The sequence below is a fragment of the Sciurus vulgaris genome (genome assembly GCF_902686455.1).
Source record: "Sciurus vulgaris genome assembly, chromosome: 9".
Classification (NCBI taxonomy): domain Eukaryota; kingdom Metazoa; phylum Chordata; class Mammalia; order Rodentia; family Sciuridae; genus Sciurus; species Sciurus vulgaris.
Window position 1 is genome coordinate 61,969,903 of NC_136469.1, and position 13,124 is coordinate 61,983,026.

General features: G+C 32.0%; 1 long non-coding RNA gene across 1 annotated transcript in view; it reads left to right on the top strand.

Annotated features, from left to right (window-relative positions):
- LOC306669722 overlaps window positions 1-13,124 on the top strand; it is a 232,754-nt gene that overhangs the window by 159,828 nt on the left and 59,802 nt on the right. The gene's annotated exons all lie outside the window — the stretch shown is intronic.

Below are 13,124 nucleotides of genomic sequence, written 5' to 3' on the forward strand. Positions count from 1 at the left end.
AAAGCTAAATGACTTGACATAGTTGATTTTGAGTTATAGGTAAAAACTTACTGGTGTTACTCTCATTAGAGCAGTCAGAGCTTCGTACGACGCTACATTGTTTTTGTTGGGTCCAAGTGGTCTCTCTCTAAGGAAGTATCATAAGATCTACAAAAAACATCATATAAATACAATATGGGTGACCATAATGCTTGCCATTATAGCTTCCAGGACTAAGCACACTGTCTAGAACAAATTAAGTGTTTAAAAATATTTTTAAGTAAATAGAGGTGTATTCTTTCTAGGGCCAATTATATCATTTTAATAAAAGACAATTTTAAATAAATGGTACAAAGGGAAATGAAAACTAGAGAACATTATTTCAGATCTCCTTAAATTCATTCCAAGTGGACAGTTGTTGAAAGAAAAAAAAAATGTGTTGTGGGGAACAGCATGCCATTGCAATTGACATTTGAATTACACAAAAAATGGGTGAGATTAAACTACATGCAAGAGTCCTTTCAGACCTAAAGTTTGCAACTCTGATCTGAGTTCATGATCAAAGCTAATGCAAGTAAATAAAATAAAACTTCCTGCAAAAAAACTTCATATTTTGAGTGATTCTAGAAATAAACTTTTTAGAACTCAGAATCATGCAGTTTCCTAGCACAGGGATTTTATTCCATTATGATTGACAAGGAAGAATATTAGCTAGACCCAAAAGAACTTTGAGGCTTTACAGAGTGTCCTTGGAGACAATGTTGACCAAAAACATATGACTTGCTTCATTTAATTTTATTTCAATCTTCCACTATTACTTCCATGTTCTGATTGCATGGTTTTTTGTTAGGTGTTGAAAATAGAGACTTTTTAAAGCAATTTCTTTAATTAAGTCGAAAATATAGTATCAATGTAACAATAACATATAAGAAATATTTAATCCAACATTTAACATTTTTGTGTCAATAACAAATTGTGTTTTTGTTTTATTAGGTTTGTCTATACAAAGGAAGTAAGAATACATTTCTCAACATAGTATTCTAACAGGCTGAATTTATAGGGAATTTTATTCTCAATATTACAGAATTTAGAAGCAAGTAGAAGAAATATGGTATGAGTCCAAATATTTTTGTACCTTAAAATTGCTGTAAGATTCTTTATTCTAAACTTTCTATATTTTAAATTTATAAACTATGCATTCTATTCTAACTTCCTGTTTTAAATTGCTCCCTGAACTTATAATTTACTAACTCTAGAGACTGGTTGACTTTTATGAGGTGATTGTTTTCCAGTTGTTTCTTCTTTCAATTTCCTTTTCTGCTTTTCCTGTCTAAGCACCTACAAACACATGTATGAGTCTTTTCTCATTTACTTGATATTTAGTCTTTACAATGAGTCTGTCTTTCTATGAAAATGAAATTATATATCTTGTTAAAAATTCCAGAATTCTTAGTCCCAAATGAATATATATTTCCGAATATAAGGCCCTAAATCTGGAAAGCCAGAAGGACAAATGGCTTGTTTGTAATATCCATGATTACTTATAATAATGCAGTCTTACAGATTTACTAAGGTCAGTGATTTATGGACCTGTAAATTCCTACAAGTGAGGTTTTCATCTCTGAAAGTGTTCTACACCACCACAAAACAGATTTGTTGTTCACTTAATTTTAACTGTATATCTTCATAGCACTTATTAGTCATGTCTCATATTCACTGTATGGAGATCATATTCCAGATACATTTTTTATTTTGTGCAAATGTCTTATTATTTTGTACTTGGATTGATTTCAATGAGAACTTGGGCTTAAAAACCCATGAATGTTCTAAAAAATTTAATTTCTAAACTCAGTTTCCATTTCTTTGAAGTTATATGATTATTGCCTACTTCATAAGGTTGCTAGGATTGAATTTTTGAAAGAAATATTAAAATGCCTTGTGATATTGTGACTTATAGTTTTACATGTGTATAATGTATATATACATGTTTTTATACACGTGCATATGCATGAATATGCATGTACATTTGTGTATGTATATGAATATATATATAGAATATATATATAAATAAATATATAGAGAGATGGGGAGGGGAGAAAAAGGAGAGAGAGAGAGAGAGAGAGAGAGAGAGAGAGAGAGAGAGAGAGATCTCATCCTTATCATCTTTGTCCTGTTTTCTGGCACATAACTCTGAGAACCCTTGGAATCTTCCAAGTGATAAGAATGTTTTGTTTTGTACACTTATGAGATGACTGGGGACTACAAGATAACTTCAGGTTGGGAGCTGGTCACTTGAGAAACTGAAACATGACTGTAAAGTCGGACATTCAGTCTCACCCCATAATCTCTGTAGTCTCTGGGGATAGAGGAACCATTGTACTTTGAGTTGATCACCAGTGACCAATAAATTAATCAATCTCTCTCTCTCTCTCTCTCTCTCTCTCTCTCTCTCTCTCCCCCTACATATATATTTGATGGTTACTATTTGTGGAAAGTGATCTTCTAGTGATACATTTTGGTAATTAATCTACATGTGCACTTGAAAATATTTTTATCTGCAGATATTGTGTACAACGTTTTATATATGCCAATTAAGTCAAGTTGGTTTGTCATATTGTTTAGATCTTCTATAGTGTTACTGTTTTTTTAATTAAATCTCTTTATTATACCAGTAACTGAGAGGTTCATTAAAATCTATGATTGCCAATGTATATATATATTTCTACTTACACCTGTTAATATTTTCTTTACATATTTTGCTGTGAGATACATATAAAGTTAATTTTCTTTCTTATTTAAATTATTTTTATCATTATTAATTATCCTGGTTTTTAACCCTAATAATTTTTCTTATCTTAAAGTCTCCTTAGTCAAATTGTAATATACCCATATTTCTTTCTTTCTTTTAATTGGTATTTTATGTTATGTCTTTCATTTCTGTGTTCTCACATTTTAAGTATATTGTTTATTAAGAACATATAGTTTGGTCTTTAGTACTAATCATTTTATGTAATTAATAATATAGTTGTGTTTAAATCTATCTTGCTATTTATTTTCTATATCTTCCATGTACTACTTTTTATTATTCTACCTTCTTCTTTTTCTTATGATTAATTCCATATTTTTATTCCATGTTTTATCCTCCATTAGATTTAATTATACATTGTTGTAGTTTATTTTTTCTTTCTTATATTCCTATTCAGGAATTATATTTGAGATTTAAATATAACTTTCTTGACTCTTATAGTCTACCTAAGGTAGTTCAATTAAAATTTATTAAACAATGCTGGTTTAAAACCATAAATCTGGTTTAGCTTCATTTAGTTTCCTCCTACATTTTTACACTGATTGTTACACATTTTTCTTCTCCCCTTGTTGTAGGTCCACAAAATACAAATAATAATCTCTTACACAATCAATTTTTTTTTCTAATTATCTGCATAGTTACCTTTTCTAGTTAATTTTTCTAGTTCTTATTCCCTTTTGCAGCTTTATCTTTCTGTTTGTAATTGTTTTTCTTTCAGCTTGAAATTTTCCTGTAGTATTTCTCATTTAGCAACTAATTACCTCAGCTGGTGATTCTCTTATCTTTTTGCCTAAAAATATTTTTATTGCATACTTATCTTTGAAGAATATTTTCACTAGGTTAAAATTTACAGTTTTCTATTGTTTGGAAGTTCTTCACAAACTTTCAGAGCTCAGAGCTTTTCTACTGACTTCCGTATTCCTGCCGATAAGCCAGCCATCAGTTTTATTGTCATTGCTTTTATGATTTCGTTTAGTCTTTGGATTTTAACAGCTTAACCTTGATGTGATTAGGTGTGTTCTTCATTTATCCTCCTTGCTGTTCTCTGATCTTCTAGAATACATGGAAAATTGGAAATTCTTTATCATCATCTGTTCTGCTTTTGCCAAAATCTCCTGTTATTTCCTTTGGGTAGACTATTTACAAATATGTTAGACTTTTCCTGTGTCCTATATATTTAGTGAATTTTATTTTGTTCTTTCCATGCTTTTTATCTTTTTATGTTTTAGTTTACAATAGTTTACAAATTGTGCATGTGTGTGTGTGTGTCTGTTACTGGGGATTAAACCTGGGGATGCTCTGTCACTGACTTACAACTCAACCCCTTTTAATTTTGATACAGGGTTTGCTGAGCTTCCCAGGCTGACCTTGAAATTTGTAATCCTCCTGCCTCAGCCTCTCTGGAGATTAGAGTCCCTGAGATTAGAATCACTGAGATTATAGGTCTGCTCCACCATTGCTCAGTTAAGTTTTTTATTGACCAGTATTTTAGTTCATCAAACCTGCTTTCTTTTCTGTTCTGTTTACTCTTAACCTCATTCCAATGAATTTTACATTTCAAATATTGTGCTTTTAAAAAGTATAAGAGTCCACTGGATATTTATTTTTATAGATTCCAATTCCTTGTAGAAAGTTTTGATCTTTCATCAGTTTTCTTACTCTTTAACATTTTAATAACATATTGATCTCAGTTATTTTAGTTTTCTTCTAGGATAACCCTACTCTCTGGGTCATTGGTTCATGTACTTCTATTGCTTCTTTCTTGTCTTGATTGATGGTCACATTTTCCTGTCTCTTTGCATGACTAGTAACTTGATTTTTTGTCAGAACTTGTAATAAAATAATTATAAAAGCTTTAGCTCTATAACTTATTGGCATTGGGGAGGCTTTCCCCATGAGAGGCTAGTCCCTTAATCCCAATCCAGAACAGAGCTGGTTCCAATTTTAGTTTCAACTTAATTCATCTTTGGTCTGTTCCTCTTCCTTGAACCTGACCATTGTGACATCTTGATTGAAAGTCTGGGAGATTTTTGTCTCATTACTCATGAAAGAGAGTAGAAGATTTAACATTGACTTTTTGCCCTACATTTCCAAATACATCGGATATGTGTGATCATGTGAGGGAGTTTTCCCTTAGCAACACAGATGCAAAAGATTTCATCTGTGCAAACACAGCCTGATGCAAAAGATTTCACTCTTCCTTTCATGCTGTCTCATCCTTGCCTACTTACTCATATAAATTTGACCCATTGATAACTGGCCAAATTTTTGTGGCTTTTCTCACTTCCAAACTACCATCTTGGATGCATGTACTCACCAAATTTTCTATTGCTTTCTCCTTATTTCAGTTAAATCTCTTTGTGTGATTGCACTCTGATTTTCAGAACACACACAGAATCTAATGTCCCCTAGTAAGGAAATCAAATAGTGATTAGCAGATCACCTAGGAAAAGCTCATGCCTCTGGAATTTTAACTTATCTAGTTATTATTGCGTCAGCATTCCAGTATCTTAAAAATATGCAACTTTTTCAAATTATCCCTTTTATCAGTTGTTGTAGTGTATTAGCTTTCTGCAGTTTATTAAACCTATCCAGAAATGGAAATCCATGATTATCATTTTCCTAAAACTTTATGTTTGGGCATTCCTAGGGTTTATATAACTCTGTAATAATTTATTCTTATATTTGTCATTAAACATTCTCATCATTTGATAATGATTGTGTGTGTATATATGTATGTGTGTGTGTGCAGGGAATAGGGACTATCGATGGTGTATTTAGACTTTATTGTGTATGTAGACTAGAGTTTCTAGGGTCAGTATCCCCAGGCTTGTGTCCGTGATGCACAGGAGGTCAAGTATGCACATGGAGTGAATCACTGATTGGCAGTTATCTATATACTAGCACACAGAGTATTGGAATTTAGAATCTTATGTTCCATACTCTAGGTCCTTTCAGTCTCCATGGTCCCAATACAAGCCTTTATTAGTTATTGCCTGAAATATTTTAAACGTCTTATTGCAAAGGTTTTTAGTAAACATTCTCTTTCCATATTGTTGTAATCTTTAGTGCCAAAGATACCATTTTGACTTTGGCAAGAGTTTATCATCTTCCCATGATAATGATAACACTTCCAATTTGTATGGTTACAGTTGGCAGAGTGCTCTGTTCTTGGTAGGTAGTTGAAGGAATATGTATGTAAATCAATCATTACAACTTTAAAGTTCTTAAATTTTCAATTATAATTCTAATAACCACTGCATAATATTTGTTCCCTGTAGTACATGATTATTATGTCATGTGTAATTCTGAGTTATTAATTACTGCTTCTCCCCATCATCTCTCATGTCTTGAAAGTGTGACAAAATGGAGAAAAAAATAGCAGTGCAATATATTTTGTTTACTCTTATATCACATAATGTTAAAAGTGCAGATTTATCTTAGTCTAAAATCAAATTCTGAGTATATTTACAGTGCTAATACCTAAGTAAGGCTTTGTTTTTAATTTTTTCATATTATATACCACAAATCCTCATAAGTTATTCTTTACCACATTTTTCTTTCTTATTTGTAACCCTATGTGTATGCCTTCAGTTACCACTCAGTTTATCCCTATCAGAGGACTGATGCAATGATTAGATTAAGACTTTCATAATCCAATCATCTTGCCTCTAAGCTTTCTTACATTGTCTCACACACTTGCTTTTGGGAGACACTTCACATATAAACCATAACACTTAGTAAACTTTTTACAACTAAAATTCTTTTGTTAATTTAAATATTAAGAACTCCAGGGGCTGGGGAGATAGCTCAGTTGGTAGAGTGCTTGCCTTGTAAGCACAAGGCCCTGGGTTCGATCCCCAGCACCCCCCCGCCAAAAAAAAAAAAAAAAAAAAAAGAACTCCTGACTAGTTATTTAGCTAAAGAAAAAAAAAATCATATTGGGTTAGTGAGGTAATACAAATCTGCGAGAAGCTGGGTTCCTAGGACTTTCTTTTAAGCTTCCTATCTTCTTATTATTAACTTATGTTGATGTAAATGATTTTTAATAGCTTATAAAATATGATTTTAATTTTTATAATAAATTGATTATAAATGTCTGTCAAATGGACATCACAATAAAACCTTAATTCTTGAATGATGCAATAGGTTAAATTTCAATTCCTCAATCATGTAGTGTATTGCATGTGTACACCAAAATATTGATATATGATTTATTTCTATCCTCCAGAGTAAATGGCTCACTTCATCAAAAACTTTCCATTGTTTTTTAGACAACTTTTATATACTGCTATTTTCTCTTTACTGATGTTTCTGATACTTTTCTTGCTCTACTTCCACAGGAAAGTATCAAGCATTTTTAATTGTTTTGTTCTTTGTACCTATTTCTCATTTCAATTTTCACATAAAATTATATTTATTTACCTCTGTCTCCCATAGATGCCATTAAGAGCATGGATCATTAGTTTTTCCTTCCAACCTGTATACCCTTTCCTTTTCGCTGGTCAACACACACACACACACACACACACACACTTTTATGTCATAAATTCACAAGGAAAACTAAAAGCATTTTAAGGGTTTATATTTCCAGAATCTTTCATCAATGATATCATCATCTTACTATATTCTCTACAAACTTCTTATTACTCTGTCATACTTATATCTTAAAATTTCTTGAAGAAAGCATCTTTTTCCACCTTTGGGAAAGTGCTACAGACTCTCAGAATGGTAAAGACAGAGACAAGTCAGGTTCTTGTTTGAACACAGGAATGTGATAAGCCCATAGGCTTAGATTGGGTCCAAGATTACAATTTAGAGTTTGAATTTTGTTCTAAGTACATTGGTAACTTGGTGGCAAGTTTAAATATACAATAGGAAAATGGTTATTTAATTGCAAAAATTTACTCAGAAGAATATTATGCAGACTTTAAAAAGCAAATGAAAACAGTGGAGCAATATGAAGAATCCTTATGATGAGATAGGACAGAGTATTTTGCTTCTCTACAAATAATGACAGTAATTTGACCCCCTCTTATACTCTAGGCATATATACACACACAACAGGAATTGAACCATATCTCCAGTCTTTTTTTATACATTTTACTTAGAGGCAAGGTCTCACTGAGTTGCTTAGGGCCTTGCTAAGTAACTGAAGCTGACTTTGAACTCATGATCCTCCTGACTCAGCCTTCTGTGTCACTAGGATTACAGGCATGTGCCGTCACACCTGGCTTTGTGAGTTGATAATTATTAATAAAATGAGTTTAGTTCATAATGCTGTGTTTATACTTTATATTTTCATGCTATATTTTTAAAAAAATTCTTCAAAAGTCAACAAATTCTACTTATTTTGGTAACATTATGTTACAAATTCCAAAAAAAAAGCATTTTTTATTAAGTTAATGCAAAGGAAAACATAGCTCTTTTGACTAGTACAATACTGAGTTTTTTGTTGTTGTTGATGTGTATATTTTTATTATGATTCAATTCCTGTGGAGAGTCTTTAAAATATATATTTCTTATCCAAATAATTGGGAAAAGATCTAAATTGATTTTTATGTTTATTCTAAAGTATTGAGTGACCATATTTTGAATAATTTTAGTATTTTTCAGTGTGTCCTGTGTCATGGACTATCATCTGTAATGGACCAGCAGTGGCTGACCCTGATGAATATCCCATGTGTGTTTGAAAATAACAAGAATCTTTTTATATTTTTAAATTTTTTTGAGATAGATTCAGTATTATCAAAATATCAATTTGTTATGGCTTGCATGTGAGGTGTTGCCCAAAAGCTCACAATGAAAGAAGGATCACAGAAGAAATGATTGGGTTATAAGAGTCTTAACCCAATCAGTGAATTAATCCTCTGATAGGGATTAACTGGGTGGTAACTGAAGTGGTAGGGTGTGGCTGTAGGAGGTGGGACTTAAGGCGTGGCTTTGGGGTATGTATATGTATCCAGAGAATAGAAACTCTCTGCTTCCTGATCACCACTAAGTTGCTTCCCTCTGTCACTCTGTTCTGCCATGTTGTTCCTGTCTCACCTGGAGCCCTGAGATATGGAGCCAGCTATCCATGGATTGAGTCCCCTGAGCCCTCAAACAAAATTTTCCTCCGCTATAATTATTCTGGTTGTTTCCTTATAGTAATAGCAATGAAAAAACTGACTAAAACACAATTATATCAATTTCTTAAATCATGCATAGATTTTCTATACCCTTACTGATGTATTTTCTCTATTGGTTACATGGTATAACAGTTTTATCTTTGTCCCAGATTCCTGGCACAGAGCTTCAAAAACCTTTGGAATTTTCTAAGTTAATGACTCATGGTGAGTTCTTAGATAGGTTGAAGATGGAACTTGGTCACTAGAAAGAAAAACCATGTGACGGGAGGGTGAGACTTTGAGCATATGACATCCAGGGCAAGAAGGGGAACTGAAAACAGTTTAATCACTTGATCAATGATTTAATCAATCATCCCTACATAGAAAAACCCCAATAAAATCTTTGGACACCAAAGTTTATTAAAATTTCCTGGTTGACAAACACATTGATATATGGGAAGGATGATATGCCCTGCCTCTTATGGGGAAAGGACATGAATGTTTTACATTCAAGACCTTTCAAGACTTTACCTTAAGCACATCATGTGTATCTATCTATCTATCTATCTATCTATCTATCTATCTATGGAACATATATATATATATGATAAGCATATATGATATGCTTATATGATACATGTGTATATGTATGTATACATACATATATACACATACATATATTCATACACCTACATATATGTATGTGTATATATATACCCATACACACATACATTCATAAACTTAATAATAGGTTTAACACTTTTCTGAGTTCTGTGAGTTGTTCTAGCCACCTATCAAATTGGAGGGGGTTGTGGGAATTCTTGAATTCATAGCTTGTTGGCCATAATTTGGATGACATCAGGATCCATTGGGACTTCTAGCTGAGATCTGAAGTAAATTCAGTCTCCTGGAGGATTTTTTGTCCTTAATGTATGGGGAGTTCACTAACTAGTTGGTGTGAGAATTGTATTGTACTATGCCCAGTGGGGTTTAAAATGGAATAGTTATTGAGAAAGATGTGTTAAAAGCTACAATTCATTGTGGAGTTCATACTTTAGTTCTGACAATTTGTTCTTTGTACATTATGAAGCTATGTTAGATCTATACAAATTTAGAATTGTTATATCTTCTTTAAGAAGTGATTCTTTGGTAATTATGAAAAATTACTATTCTTCACTAATGGTAATTCTGGTTTTAAAGTTATATTGATATTTTGGTTTGTGTTCACATGGTTTACCTCTTCTTTATTTTTTAGATTTCAGCTGTCTGCCCTTATATCCTCTGTGTGTGTGTGCATGCTCTCATGTGTAAACATGTGGTACTAGGAATTTAACTCAGGGCATTTTACCACTCAGCTGAACCACTGGCCCTTTTATATTTATTTTTTGAAATTTTAAGTCTGGCTCTTGCCAAGTTGCTCAAGCTGGCCTTGAATTTGTGATCCTTCTACTTTAGCCTCTTCAATTCCTGGGATTACCAATTTATACCACCAGGCCCAGCTGTGTCCTTATCTTTAAAATATATCTGCAGTTAGCTGCACATAGTCATAGTTGGATTTTTTAAAAAATCAGGTCTGTTTTTTTTTAACCTTTGGATAATTATAGCATACTAATTGTTAATATAATTGCTGTTATATCTGTATTTATGTTCTTGCTATTTATGGATCTGTGGTTCTGTCAGTTTCATTTCATTTGCCTGTTTCTTGTGTTTTAGGCAATCAGTTTTTGAAAAATATTTTGTTCTTTCTCTCTGTTCACTCATTTGTAATACATTCTTTTGCACTTTTTTAGTGATTTACAAATCCCCACAAACCTCTGAACTTATTAAAATTTAATATAAAAGCATTTTTACCTCTTTCTGTACAATGTGGAGACAGAATATTTTAATCTCTTCTAAGATTTATATAATTTTTGTCATGCATTCTAATTTTCCCCATTATTTTGTAAGTCATTATTTAAGTTTAACTACAAATATACCCTTTCATCTGTGATTTTAACTAAGATTTTATTTTTCTGTCTCAACAATTTGTTTCAATTTTTCATTTAGTCTGCTGACATCAAATTTTGTCAGTTTTTATTTGTCTGAAATTGTTTTTATTCTATCTTCATTTTTGAAAGATATTTTCCTAGCATGTACAGTATTCTAAGTTGGAAGTTTCTTGGCTTTGTGTCATTTTTTGTTTTCTATTGTTTCTGGCCTCCAGAGTTGATGTCAAGGTGTTAGTTTTCAGTATACGACTCATTTGCAGAGAATATGCTTGTGTTTTAGCTATTTTTTCTTTTTTGAAATAAACATTTCAGTTACATTTGGTTTTGATCAGACTTATGATGACTTGTCTGGGTTTTCTTCATATGTCTATCACAGTGGTCATAGAACTTCTTGAGTTGGTACTTTGGTGACAAAAAAATTCTTGGTCATTACCATTTCAAATATTGCTTCGGTCCCACTTTAACTCTTCATCCAAACTCCTATTCCAGTTACATGTATATTAGATCTTTCACTACATTGCTCATGTCCCTTATGCCCTTTTGAATTTTCCAAACATACTGTTCTTTACACTTTAGTTCATGCATTTTCTACTCATCCATCTTTCATTTTTATAGTGTACTTTTTATGTATTTCCAGGCATCTCTGAAATTCATTCATTCAGTTCTTAATTTCAGTTTTTATTTTTTCAGTTCTAGACTTTCCTTATGGCTTTTTAAAAAATATATTCTACTTCTTTGGTATAAATCTCCATCTTATCTTTTTTTTTTCCTTGGAAATTTTGAGCCTCATTATATTAACTGTTTCATTACCTCTGTGTCCTGGTCAGCTGAAGTCTGTCCCCATTGTCCCTTTTACTGTTGAACCTTTTTCTTGATCTACCTGATAATTTTTGAATAATGTTAGGAATTACACATAAAAGATATGTCTCTGTATAAAAATTTTCTTTCTCCAGAGAAGTTTACTCTAATTGCAGCAGCTAAAGTAAGGTGTATTAACTTAACTCAATCAATACCTTAACTGTCCTGCAGTGCATCTGTAGACTTTGTAAACAAGGCTCTGTGTGGTTCGCAGACACTCCTACTTTTCGGACGATCTACCTCGGAGCCTGAAATCTTTTCTTGGTTTCCCCTTTCTTACTGTTTTTAAAATCTTGCTGATCTTAAGATCATGAGACTCTGAGACTGTTCTTTGTGCTTCATCTGCTTTTTACTTACTTCATAACTCATTATTCTGAACAGCTTTAAATCTTATGAATTGTCATAGAGCAAAACTGTCAGATATAGGGGTCAATGTTTTTAGCCTTTGGTCTCTCAGGAATTTTGACTCTTTGAGCACTGACTATCTTTCTAGCCCCACTTATTATTTTTCTTTCCTAGCTTTATCTTTGTGAGATTGCAGAAAGCTGTCTTCCTGTCTCTTAGCAGCTATCTTCTCCCTGGTTTCTTAGCTTCTTTGCGATAAGAAAAAGCAAAATGCTTTGAAAGGGAAAAGCAGTCAGGAGAATGCTGGGCTCATTTTAGCTAGGTTCTTTGTGTTGGGATATTGTCTCCTTAAGTCTTTGCTGCCCCCTGCCCCTTTTTAGTTATACATACATAACATTGACTTGTCTGCCTTTTCTAATTGTTTTCTGTAAAAGTTGTGTCATAACAGGAAATAGAAATTTTCTGTTTGTTTTAGAATAATTATGGTACTAATTAATTTAGTCATTTGCTTATTGTTAGATGTTTAGCTTGTTCTGTGTTTTTTTTTGTTTTACAATTGTAAACAATGCTTCATAAAACATAAACATATACATTTATGCAAATCTTTAGGACATAACTGCAAGTGAAATTACTAGATCAGAGGATATGCAAATTTAAAATACTGATAGATACAAATTATTCTCTACAATTCTTTAATATTTTACCAGTTTTGCCACATTTCAAAAAGCAATGAATTTCAATCCCCTGAGGCTTTGCAAATATAATAATCAAAATAAAATACCTTATTTTTTTAGCATTTCCCTAATTATAAATGAAGTTGAACATCAATTTAGATGTTATCATTTTTTCTTTTGAAAATGGCCTTTTATGTGCTTTTCCCAATTTTCCAATGTGCTATTTTTATTTTCAAATTGACTTGTGGGTATTATTTACATATTTAAATATTATTGCTTTCTTGTAATGCATATTACAAATATTTTCTCCTATATTCTCTTAATTTTCTCTTTTAGTATCTTATAATGTCTCTTGGTCACATCA